At 37.1% G+C, this 14,163-nt stretch overlaps 1 pseudogene across 1 annotated transcript; it reads left to right on the forward strand.

Annotated features, from left to right (window-relative positions):
• The first annotated feature begins 11,218 nt into the window (after positions 1 to 11,218).
• On the forward strand, positions 11,219 to 12,238 carry LOC309855825 (L-lactate dehydrogenase A chain pseudogene; annotated as a pseudogene). Its single transcript has one exon. The product of its transcript is annotated as an L-lactate dehydrogenase A chain pseudogene (transcript).
• Positions 12,239 to 14,163: the final 1,925 nt, after the last annotated feature.

Consider the following 14,163-nt stretch of genomic DNA (forward strand, 5'->3'; position numbering starts at 1 on the left):
ACCTAGAGAAAATGGATGCATTCCTGGAAACCTATAAACTTCCAAAACTGAATCAGGAAGAAACTGACAGCCTGAATAGACCCACATCTAGTAAAAAGATTGAAGCAATGATCAACAACCTCCCAAAAAGAAAGCCCCCAGGACCTGATGGATTCCCTGGAGAATTCTACCAAACATTCAAAAAAGAAATAATACCTGCTTTCCTGAAGCTATTTCAAAAAAAATAAATAAATAAATAAAAAAAAGGAGAAGGAAAACATCCCGACTCTTTTTATGAAGCCAGAATTACCCTGATCCCAAACCAGGCAAATGTCCCTTGAAAAAGTTGAATAGCAGACCGATATCACTGAAGAATATGGATGCCAAGATTCTCAACAAGATCGAGCTAATAGGATCCAACAGTACATTAAAAAGATTATACACCATGACAAGGCGGGATTTATCCATGCAATGCAAGAATACTTCAACATCCACAAATCAGTAAGAGGAGAAGAAACACATGGTCCTCTCAATTGATGCAGAAAAAGCGTTTGACCAGATACAACATCTGTTCCTGACTAAAATGATTCAAAGTATAGGAATAGAGTGAACATTCTTCAACTTCATAAAACATATCTATGAAATATCACCCTCAGCAAATATAATTCTCAATGGGGAAAAGCTGAAAGCTTTCCCTCTGACATAAGGAACACAATAAGGATGTCCACTCTTGCCACTGTTATTCAACATATTACTAGAAGTCCTAGCAACAGCAATTAGACAACAAAAAGAAACAAAAAGTATTCAAATTGACAAAGAAGAAGTCAAACTCTCTCTCTTAGCAAATGACACAATACTTTATATGGAAATCCCAAAAGACTCCACCCCCAAACTACTAGAACTCATACAGCAATTCTGTAATGTGGTAGGATGCAAAATCAATGTACAGGAACCAGTTGCTTTCTTATACACTAACAATGAAAATATAGAAAGGGAAATAAAAGAATCAATTCCATTTACTATACTACCAAGAACCATAAGATACCAGGGAATAAACCTAACCTAAGAGGTATAAATCTGTACTTGAGGAACTACAGAACATTCATGAAAGAAATTGAAAAACACACAAAAAGATGGAAGACCATTCCATACTCATGGATCAGAAGAATAAACGCCATTAAAATGTCTATACTGCCAGAGAGGAGGAGTCAATAGCTGAGGAGTAGCATGCTGAGATGACTCAGACAGCAGGAGATCAGCTAGATAATTTATAAAACCATTCCAAACACCTACAATTCCAACAGGAGATTGAAAAGAAGAAGAGCAACAATTCTAGAAACAGAAAATTGACCACTTTCTGAAACGTAGGACCTGTGAAGAAATGAATCCAAAACAATGGGAAGATAGACCATGGGGGGAAGGGGCTGGCTCCCAGCAAGCAATGGAGCAACAGAGCACAAAATCAGAACTTTTAAAAGTCTGCTTCACTGAGGGACATCACTCCAGAGGCTAAGCCGGGGGGAAGCCCACATGGGGAAAGTGTGGTCTCAGGTCCCATGGGGTCACAGAAGGATCAGGGGTGTCTGAGTGTCATAGAGCTCACAAGTATTGGTGCAGGGAAGCCAGCTAATAGACAGAGCCCAGGAGTGAATTCTCAACTCGAGGTTACCTTAAACCATGATTCATGGTACAGTCAGGCCACTGCTCTTTGAGCAGGGACCCCATGAGATCCAGGGAGAGCTCCCTGGGAGAGCACAGGGATCTGCTGAATTTGGAGATATTAGGCGGGACTGTGTGCCAGAGACAGAGATGCTTGGTCACAGGCTGGGTAAGCTCAGAGCGCAGCCAGAAGCCAGGGACATTGAAGTGATTGAGCACTTTCCTTCAAGGGTACACTGAGGAGAGGGACCCAGAGCTCTCAGCTCCCCTGAACTGGAGATTGGGAGGCCAGCATTTTCATTCCTGTCATCCAGAACTCTACGGAAAGGGTTCAGGGAACAAAAGCTCCTGAAAGCAAACCTGAGCAGATTACTCAGCCCAGCCACTGGTTAGGGTGGTGCAATTCCATCTCAGGCAAAGACGCTTGAGAAATACTACAACAGGCCACTCTCCCAGAAGATCAGCAAGAAATCCAGCCAAGACCAAGTTCACTTACCAAGAAGAACAGCGAAATTCCAGAGGAGGAGAAAGCAAAACATGGAATTCATGGCTTTCTAACCATGATTCTTTAGTCTTGCAAAGTTAATTAATTTTTTAAATTTTTTTCTTATGTTAATTTTTTAAAATTTTTACTCTTTCCTCTTTTAATGTATTTAACTAGATTATCTTAAACTATCATAAAAAATCTTTTTGAACCTTCATTATTATAGTCATAGTTTATCTTTCATTGTATCCTACTTTCTTTTTTGTATACACATGGGGTTTTTTATTCTATAAAAATTGGGAAACAACTTCTAATAGATCCACATATACCCTAAATCTATCACAGGGCTTTGTTCTAGTCTCCAACCTGAGCAAATTTTCTCCACTTTCTTTTTCTTTATTCTCACAAACAACTAATCATATCAACTCCTTTTTTAGAATTTTTTTTAAAATTCTCAACTTTATAGTCATATTCCATTCCTTCATTGTGTTTACCATTATTATTAAAAAGTTTTTCATTCCTTAAAACTCTGGGAGGTAGTTCCTCATAAGAGACCAAAGTACTCCCAAAATTAAGTGGGTGACTCTGTTCTATTAAATATATATATATATATATATATATATATATATATATATATATATATTTTATCCTTTTTTAAAATTTTTTTCTGAAATTCTTTTTAGCCCCTTTGATCCCCACATGATTTGGGGTCTCTTCCGATTTGGTTAGAGCACACTTTCCTGGGGTCTTTGCCACCCTTTTACTGTTTTATTCGCTCCTTCATATATTCTTATTTGGATAAAATGACAAGGCAAAAAAACTCACCACAAAAAAATAAAAGAAAACAAAACAAAACAAACAAACAAACAAACAAAAAAAACAAGAGGCAGTACCAAAAGCTAGGAACCTAATCAATACAGACATTGGTAATATGTCGGATTTAGAGCTCAGAATGATGATTCTCAAGGTGCTAGCTGGGCTCAAAAAAAGGCAAGGAAGATACTAAAGAAACCCTGTCTGGAGAAATAAAAGCCATTTTAAGAGAAATAAAATAACTAAAATCTAACCAAGTTGAAATTTTAAAAAGCTATTAATGAGGTGCAATAAAAAATGGAGGTTCTTGCTACTAGGATAAATGAGGCAGAAGAAAGAATTAGTGATATAGAAGACCAAATGACAGAGAATAAAGAAGCTGAGCAAAAGAGAGACAAACAACTACTGGACCATGAGGGGAGAATTCAAGAGATAAGTGATACGACTTAAAGTTGAAACAACATTAGAATATTTGGGATTCCAGAAGAAGAAGAAAGATAGAGGGGAACAGAAAGTACATTGGAGAGAATTATTGTAGGGGATTTCCCTAATATGGCAAAGGGAACGAGCATCAAACTCCAGGAGGTGCAGAGAACCCCCCTCAAAATCAGTAAGAGTAGGTCCACACCCCATCACATAATAATTAAATTTACAAGTCTTAGCAACAAAGAGAAAATCCTGAAAGCAGCCCGGGAAAAGAACTCTCTAACATAAAATGGTAAAAATATTAGATTGGCAGCAGACTTATCCACAGAGACCTGGCAGGCCAGAAAGAATTGGTATGATATATTCAGAGCACCAAACAAGAAAAACGTGCCACCAAGAATACTATAACCAGCTAGGCTATTACTGAAAATAGAAGGAGATATAAAAAGCTTCCAGGACAAAACAACAACAACAAAAAACAAAACAAAACAAACAAACAAACAAACAAAAAAAAACGGAAGGAATTTGCAAACACCAAACCAGACCTACAGGAAATATTGAAAGGGTTCCCCTACGTGAAGAGAGACCCTGAAAGTAGTAGATCAGAAAGGAAAAAAGACAATATAAAGTAATATTCACCTTACAGGCAATACAATGGCACTAAATTCCTATCTCTCAATAGTTACTTTCAAAGTAAATGTGCTAAATCCCCCCAATGAAAAAACACAGGGTATCAGAGTGGATTAAAAAAAAAAAAAGACAAAACCTATCAATATGCTGTCTACAAGAAACACATTTTATACCTGAAGATACCTCTAGGTTTAAAGCGAGGGTGTGGAAAACAATTTATCATGCTAATGGACATCAAAAGAAAGGCGGGGTGGCAATCCTTATATCAGATCAATTAGATTTTTAAGTCAAAGACTATAATAAGAGATGAGGAGGGACACTATATCATACTCAAAGGTTCTGTCCAACAAGAAGATCTAAAATATTTAAAAATCTATGGCCCTAACATGGGAGCAGCCAGCTATATAAACCAATTAATAACAAAATCAAAGAAACACATCAACAATAATACAATAATAGTAGGGTACTTTAACACTCCCCTCACTGAGATTGACAGATCATCTAAGCAAAAGATCAATAAGGAAATAAAGGCCTAAAATGACACACTGGACCAGATGGACGTCACATATATATTCAGAACATTCCATCCCAAAGCAACAGAATACACATTCTTCTTTAGTGCACTTGGAACATTTTCGAGAATAGACCACATCCTGGGTCATAAATCAGATCTCAACTGGTACAAAAGATTGGATCATTCCCTGCATATTTTCAGACCACAATGCTCTGATGCTAGGATTCAATCACAGGAGGAAATTTGGAAAGAACCCAAATACATGAAGACTAAACAGCATCCTTCTAAAGAATGAATGGGTCAGCCAGGAAATTAAAGAAGACTTGAAAAAATTCATGAAAACAAATGATAATGAAAACACAATGGTTCAAAATCTGTGGAACACAGCAAAGGCAGTTCTGGGAGGAAAATATATAGCAATACAAGCCTTTCGCAAGAAACAAGAAAGGTCTCAAATGCACTACCTAACCCTCCACCTAAAGGAGTTGGAGAAAGAACAACAAAAAAAGCCTAAACCCAGCAGAAGAAGAGAAATCATAAAGATCAGAGCAGAAATCAATGAAATAGAAACCAAGAAAACAATAGAACAAATCAATAAAACTAGAAGCTGATTCTTTGAAAGAATTAATAAGATTGATAAACCCCTGGCCAGACTTATCAAGAAGAAAATAGAAAGGACCCAAATAAATAAAATCATGAGTGAAACAGGTGAGATCACAACTGACACCAAAGAAAAACAAACAAACAAAAAAAATAAGAACATATTGTGAGCAACTCTATGCCAGCAAATTTGACAATCTGGAAGAAATGGATGCATTCCTAGAGAATAAAAACTACCAAAACTGAACCAGGAAGAAATAGAAAACCTGAACAGACCCATAACCAGTAAAGACAAAGAAGCACTCATCAAAAATCTCCCAACAAACAAGATCCCAAGGCCAGATGACTTCGCAGGGGAATTCTACCAATTATTTAAGGAAGAATTAAGTCCTACTCACCTGAAACCATTCCAAAAAATAGAAATGGAAGGAAAACTTTCAAACTCATTTTATGAGGCCAGCATTACCTTGATCTCAAGACCAGAGGAGGATCCCATCAAAAAAGAGAATTACAGACCAATATCCCTGATGAACACAGATGCGAACATTCTCACTAAAATACTAGCCAATAGGATTCAACAGTACATTAAGGATGATTCACCATGACCAAGTGGGATTTATTCCAGGGCTGCAAGGTTGGTTCAACATCCACAAATCAATCAATATGATACAATACATTAATAAAAGAAAGAACAAGAACCATATGATCCTCTCAATAGATGCTGAAAAAGCATTTGCCAAAGTACAGCATCCTTTCCTGATCAAAACTCTTCAAAGTGTAGGGATAGAGGGTACAAACCTCAATATCATCAAACCATCTGTGAAAAACCCACCATATATATCATTCTGAATGGAGAAAAACTGAGAACTTTTCTGCTAAGGTCAGGAACATGGCACGGATGTCCGTTATCACCACTGCTATTTAGCTTCAGCGATAGACAACAAAAAGTAATTAAAGTCATCCAAATCGGCAAAGAAGAATTCAAACTCTCACTCTTTGCAGATGATATGATACTTTATGTGGAAAACCCAAAAGACACCACTCCAAATCTGCTAGAATTCATACAGGAATTCAGTTAAGTGTCAGGATATAAGGTCAATGCACAGAAATCAGTTGTATTTCTTTATACCAACAACAAGACAGAAGAGAGAGAAATTAAGGAGGCAATCCTATTTACAATTGGACCCCAAACCATAAGATACATAGGAATAAACCTAACCAAAGAGGCAAAGAATCTATACTCAGAAAACTATAAAGTACTCATGGAAGAAATTGAAGAAGACACAAAGAAATAGAATAATGTTCCATGCTCCTGGATTGGAAGAACAAATATTGTGAAAATGTCTATGCTACTGAAACAATCTACACATTTAATGCAATCCCTAACAAAATCCCATCCATTTTTTTTTTCAAAGAAATGGAGCAAATCTTCTTAAAATTTATATGGAACCAGAGAAGACCTTGACTAGTCAAAGGAATATTGAAAAAGAAAGCCAAAGTGGGTGGTATCACAATTCTAAACTTCAAGGTCTATTATAAAGCTGTCATCATCAAGACAGTATGGTCCTGGCAAAAACAAACAAACAAACAAAAACAAAAACAAAAACAAAAAACCAGACACTTAGATCAATGGAACAGAAAAGGAGCCCAGAAATAGACCCCCCAACTCTATGGTCAACTAATCTTTGACAAAGCAAGAACAAATGTCCAGTGGAAAAAAGACAGTCTCTTCAACAGATTGTGTTGGGAAAATTGGACAGTCACATGCAGAAAAATGAAATTGGACCATTTCCTTACACCACACACAAAAACAGACTTAAAATGGATAAACAACCTCATTGTGAGAAAGGAATCCTTCAAAATCCTTGAAAATACAGGCAGCAACCTCCTTGACCTCAGCCACAGCATATTCTTCCTAGGAACATTGCCAAAGCCATGGGAAGCAAGGGCAAAAATGAACTATTGAGACTTCATCAAGATCAAAAACATTTGCACAGCAAAGGAAACAGTTAAATAAACAAAAGTAAATTACAGAATGGGAGAAGATATATGGAAATGACATATCAGATAAAGGCCTAGTATCCAAAATCTATAAAGAACTTATCAAACTCAACACCCAAAGAACAAATAATCCAATCAAGAAATGGACAGAGGACATGAACAGACATTTCTGCAAAGAAGCCATCCAGTTGGCCAACAGACACAAGAAAAAGTGTTCCGCATCACTTGGCATCAAAGAAATACAAATCAAAACCATAATGAGACACCACCTTACAACAGTCAGAATGACTAAAATTAACAAGGCATGAAATGACAGACACTGGCAAGGATGTGGAGAAAGGAGAACCCTCCTACACTGTTGGTGGGAATTCAAGCCGGTGCAACCACTCTGGAAAGCAGCATGGATGTTCCTCAAAAAGTTGAAAATAGAGCTACCCTATGACACTGCAATTGCATTACTGGGTATTTATGCTAAATATACAAATGTAGTGATCCGAAGGGGCATGTGCACCTGAATGTTTATAGAAGCAATGTCCACAATAGCCAAACTATGGAAAGAACCAGGATATCCATCAACAGATGAATGGATAAATAAGAAGTGATATATGTATACAATGGAATACTATGCAACCATGAAAAGAAATGAAATCTTGCCATTTGCGATGACGTGGATGCAACTGCCGGATATTGTTATGCTTAGCAAAATAAGCCAATAAGAGAAAGACAATTATCATATGATCCATTGATATGAGGAAGTTGAGAGGCAATGTTTGGTTTTGTGGGGTAGGAAAAGAATAAATGAAACAAGATGAGATCAGGAGGGAGACAAACCATAATAGACTCTTAATCTCACAATACAAACTGAGGGTTTGCAGAGGGAGGGGGTAGGGAGAGGGTGGTGCAGTTATGCATATTGGGGAAGGTATGTGCTATGAAGTGTGAAACTGGCAATTCACAGACCTGTACCCTTGGGGCTAATAATACATTATATGTTAAACAAACAAAAAAGAAAAACTATAAAAAATAAAATAACTTTAAAAATTTAAAAAAGAAGAAGAAGAACTATATCTTAGTTGTATATCTTGGTTGTCAAATTCATTTTACATTTAAAAAGAAAAATGGTTAATCACAAAATCCCCTAACTCAGTGAATTTTTTTATTTTCAAATATTGTGGCCAGAACAACCTGGGGTCCCTGTTAATTGTGCAAGTTCCTGGTTCTACCACAGACCTAATTTAAAATCTCTTGAGATAGAACCTGGAATCCACATTTTTGATAAATTTCCCAGATGATTCCTGTTCATACAACTATCTGGAAACCAGTATTCTAATTGATTATAGAGCTTAGAGAAAGCACTTTAAATTTCTAAGAAAGGATCAGGAATGAAAGTATAATAGACAAAAAAAGGAAGTAGTGAATAGATCACAAATGTTCACTCTCATAATCATTAGATCTGTATCTTCAAAATCTTGAACACATACTATACACACACATACACAGAGAATATTGTTTTATTAGGGTTCTTAATAAATGCTACTAAATATTTTTTAAATCAGAATATGAAATGAAGTATGTAATAAAATGCCTTTATATAATTTCAAAATATGTACACATCACACATACTTATACAAGGATAGATATATCCTTTGATAAGTAGTCTTTCCTTATTTTATTGATGATTAGAGCTCAGTTTTCAGCCTCTTTGTTGCTCAGTGGGTCCATATAATAGGATCAGACCAAAAGTTTGTTAATGGAATGGTATGCTAAAGTTGAAGGAGGTCTTTTTCAGGATTGGAAATGTTAGTCTATTTCCTGCTAGCAAAAATACTGATATGTTGCCTGGAATGCTAACATGATGGTGGGGCTCAAATAGGCAAATTGTAAACTTTTGAAAGTGGCTTAATAATAAGATAGAAGAAGAATTATAATAATCATTGAGTATTGTACTAGCCTGAAACCGTCTATATTAGGTGAAGAAAAAAATGTCTTCAGGGTTATGTTAGTTTTTCATGTTAATCACATATAAACCAACTTTGTCTCTATATTTAGAGAGAGGGGGTAAGGAGAGTTTAAAATCCAAGAAGTAAAATATCAAAGGTTTAAGGCTTAAAGATTTAAGTAAATATCAAACTTTAGTTCTTTGCAAAAATCAACAAAGCTGACAAACCTTTAGTTAGACTAACCAAAAGAAGAGGAAAGAAGATTCAAATTGCTAAACTCAACAATAAGAAAAAGGACATCACCATCAACTCACACAGGGGAAATAGTGTAGAGGAAACAATAAACAAATGCATGACTACAAATTAGATAATCTAGATGAAATGGTATTCTTTTCATAAGATTTTATTTATTTATTTGAGAGAGAGAGAGTGAGAGAGAGCACAGTAGGGTGAAGACCAGAGGGTGAGAGAGGAGCAGACACCTGCTGAGCAGGAAGCCTAATGCAGGACAGAATACTGGGACTTCAGAATCATGACCTGAGCTGAAGGTAGTTGCCTAACCAACTGAGCCACCCAGGTGCCCTGATGAAATGGTATTTTTAAAAAGATTCAAACTACCAGAAATGACTCAAGTAGAATTAAAAACCTCGATAGAACTATATAACAAATTAATAAACTTAATTGTTAATTAAAAGAGTAGCCCAGAACCCAGCATCACTGGTGAATTCCACCAAATGTATAAAGAATAATGAACAGAATTCCTTTACAAACACTTCCAAAAAATAAAAGTGGAGGGAACATTTCCCAATTCATTCTATGAGAACAGTATAATCCTAATACCAAAGCCAGGCAAAGACATCAGTTATTAAAATATATATATATATATATATTTTTTTTTAATTTCTTGAGGAATCTTCACACTGTTCTCCAAAGAGGCTGCACCAACTTGCATTCCCACCAACAGCGGAAGAGGGTTCCCCTTTCTCCACATCCTCTCCAACACATGTTGTTTCCTGTTTTGTTAATTTTGGCCATTCTAACTGGTGTAAGGTGATATCTCAATGTGGTTTTAATTTGAATTTCCCTGAGGGCTAATGATGATGAACATTTTTTCATGTGTCTGGTAGCCATTTGTATGTCTTGATTGGAGAAGTGTCTGTTCATATCTTCTGCCCATTTTTTGATATGTTTTCCTGTTTCATGTGTGTTGAGTTTGAGGAGGTGTCGTGAAAAGAAGGGCCATCTGTACCCCAATGTTTATAGCAGCAATGGCCATGGTCGCCAAACTATGGAAAGAACCAAGATGCCCTTCAACAGACAAATGGATAAGGAAGATGTGGTCCATATACACTATGGAGTATTATGCCTCCATCAGAAAGGATGAATACCCAACTTTTGTAGCAACATGGACGGGACTGGAAGAGATTATGCTGAGTGAAATAAGTCAAGCAGAGAGAGTCAATTATCATATGGTTTCACTTATTTGTCGAGCATAACAAATATCATGGAGGACAAGGGGTGTTAGAGAGGAGAAGGGAGTTGGGGGAAATTGGAAGGGGAGGTGAATCATGAGAGACTATGGACTCTGAAAAACAATCTGAGGGGTTTGAAGTGGTGGGTGTGTGGCAGGTTGGTGTACCAGGTGGTGGGTATTATAGAGGGCACGCATTGCATGGAGCACTGGGTGTGGTGAAAAAAATATTGAATACTCTTTTTCTGAAAATAAATAAATTAATTTAATTTAAAAAAGAAAAAAGTATATATATATATATATATATAAAATAAAAAACACTACAGATAATATCTTGCACAGAGACACTGAAATGTTCAAGAAAATAGTAGTGAACCAAATCCAGCAACACTAAAAAAAAAAAAAAAAAAAAAAAATACGGCCAATTAGGATTTACCTATAAAGAACTCCTCAAACTCAACATACACAAAATAGATAATCACATCAAAAAATGGGCAGAAGACATGATCAGACACTTCTCCAAAGAAGACATATAAATGACTAACAAGCACATGAAAAAATGTTCATTATCATTAGCCATCAGGGAGATTCAAATCAAAACCACATTGAGGGTGTCAGAGCTGCTGCCTCCAAGTCGGGATCCAGTCTCCCAGCACTGCTGCCAGCGCCCTCCCTCCCCACGTGCACTCCCAACTCCTTTTGGTTCTAAGTCCAAAATGGCAACTCTCAAAGATCAGCTGATTCAGAATCTTCTTAAGGAAGAACATGTCCCCCAAAATAAGATTACAGGGGTTGGGTTGGGGTTGGTGCTGTTGGCATGACTTGTGCCATCAGTATCTTAATGAAGGACTTGGCAGATGAATTTGCTCTTGTTGATGTCACAGAAGACAAACTGAAGAGAGAGATGATGGATCTCCAGCACGGAAGCCTTTTCGTTAGAACACCAAAAATTGTCTCTGGCAAAGACTATAATGTGACTGCAAACTCCAAGCTGGTTATTATCACAGCTGGGGCACATCAGCAAGAGGGAGAAAGCTGTCTTAATTCGGTCCAGCGTAACGGGAACATCTTTAAGTTCATCATTCTTAATGTCATCAAATACAGTCCAAATTGCAAGTTGTTTGTTGTTTCCAATCCAGTGGATATCTTGACCTATGTGGCTTGGAAGATAAGTGGCTTTCCCAAAAACCTTGTTAATTGGAAGTGGTTGCAATCTGCATTCAGCCCGGTTCCGTTACCTAATGGGGGAAAGGCTGGGAGTTCACCCGTTAAGCTGTCATGGGTGGCTCCTCGGGGAGCATGGAGACTCCAGTGTGCCTATATGGAGTGGAGTAAACATTGCTGGTGTCTCTCTGAAGAATCTGCACCTGGACTTAGGCACTGATGCAGATAAGGAACAGTGGAAAGAGGTTCATAAACAGGTGGTTGAGAGTGCCTATGAGGTGATCAAACTGAAAGGCTACACTTCCTGGGCCATTGGACTGTCTGTGGCAGATTTGGCAGAAAGTATAATGAAGAATCTTAGGCGGGTGCATCCAATTTCCACCATGATTAATGGTCTGTATGGAATAAAAGATGATGTCTTCCCTAATGTTCCTTGCATCTTGGGACAGAATGAAATTTCAGATGTTGTGAAGGTGACTATAACTCCTGAGGAAGAAGTCCGTTTGAAGAAGAGCGCGGATACACTCTGGGGGATCCCAAAGGACCTGCAGTTTTAAAGTTTTCTAATGTACCACTTCACTGTCTAGACTATGACAGGGTTGTAGTTGGAGGTTGTGTACATTGTCCTTATTATCTGAATTGTTATTTAAATAATATCAAAATAGCCTAAGGAAAAAACATCGGTTTCTTAAATTTTTAAATACGAATGGTTCAGTAAACCCTGCAGCTATACCCTAATGCCGGATGATACCTGCCTTTGTAGTCCTAAATGGGTTCATCTAAGAGGCACCACTGCCAATACTGCATATGCAGCAGGTGCTCTTCAAACCAGGTGCGTATTTCCTGTGTGTTCTATGACTTCTGGTTCCTTCACCCAACACGCCTAGTCCATCTTTTCCAGTCAGTCACATCCTGGGCTCCAATGTATAAATTCATTATTGCATGTATCGTGCGTAACTGTTCCAAAGGATATTACTTCGTGTACCATGTATGTCTGAATATAGTGTACATTGCCATATAATGTAAAAAGACCATACAACCAACTAAGTGTTGTACCAACTAAAATACCAAATAAAATTTGAACAGTGACTTTTTTTTTTGAAAAAAAAATTGAGGTACCACCTTATACCAGTTAGTATGGCCAAAATCATCAAGACAGTAAACAACAAGTGTTGGAGAGGATGTAGAGAAAGGGGGACCATCTAATGCTGTTAGTGGGAATGCAAGTTGTTGCAGCCACTTTGGAAAACAGTGTGGAGATTCCTTAGGAAATTAAAAACAGAGCTTCCCTATGACCCTACAATTGCACTGCTAGGTATTTACCCCAAGGATACAGATGTAGTGAAAAGAAGGGCCATCTGTACCACAGTATTCATAGCAGCAATGGCCACAGTTGCCAAACTGTGGAAAGAACCAAGATGTCCTTCAATGGAAGAATGGTTAAAGAAGATATGGTCCATATACGCAATGGAGTATTATGCCTCCATCAGAAAGGATGAATATCCAACTTTTGTATCAACATGGACGGGAATAGAGGAGATTATATTGACTGAAATAAGTCAAGCAGAGGGAGTCAATTGTCATATGGTTTCACTTTTTTGTGGAGAATAAGGAATAGCACAGAGGACTTTGGGAGATGGAGAGAAGTGAGTTGGGGGAAATTGGAGGTGGATACAAATCACGAGAGACTGTGGACTCTGATACACAAACTGAGGGCTTTGGAGGGGGGGAGGTTGGGGCGTTGGGTGAGGTGTTGTTGTTGGATATTAAGGAAGGCACGTATTGCATGGAGCACTGAGTGTGGAGAATAAAAAATAAATTTTGGATCACTGAAAAAATAAAATTAAATTAAATTTTAAAAAAGACATAGGATGTCAGAATGGATAAAAATAAAAGACCCATCTGTTTTCTGCCTATGGGAGACTCATTTTAGACCTAAAGACATTTTCAGCTTTGAAGCCAGGGGATATGTAAATATTTATTATGTAATTGGACATCAAAATAAGCCATAATAGCATTACGTATATAAGACAAACTAGATATTAAACCAAAGATTCTAAGAAGAGATGAAGAAGAGCACTATATCATAATAAAGGGGACTATCCAACAATAATACTTAACTATTTTAAATATTTATACCCCCAATTTGGGAGAACCAAAATATATAAAACAATATAATACTAAACATAAAGTAATTCATTGATAATAATACAGTAATAGTAGTGGACTTTAATAATCCAGTAACGTCAGTGGACAGATCTTCTCAGCAGAAAATCAATAAGGAAACAAAGGATTTGAATGATGCACTGGACCCAATGGGCTTAAGAGATACGTTAGAACATTTTATCCTAAAGAGGAGAACACACATTCCTTTCACAAGTACCCAGGGTATTCTCCAGAATAGATCAAATACTATATCACAAATCAGTTCTCAACAAGTACAAAAGAGTGAGATCATACCATGCATATTTTCTGACCACAT

Source organism: Mustela nivalis, assembly GCF_964662115.1.
Source record: "Mustela nivalis genome assembly, chromosome: X".
In the NCBI taxonomy this organism is placed as follows: Eukaryota; Metazoa; Chordata; class Mammalia; order Carnivora; family Mustelidae; genus Mustela; species Mustela nivalis.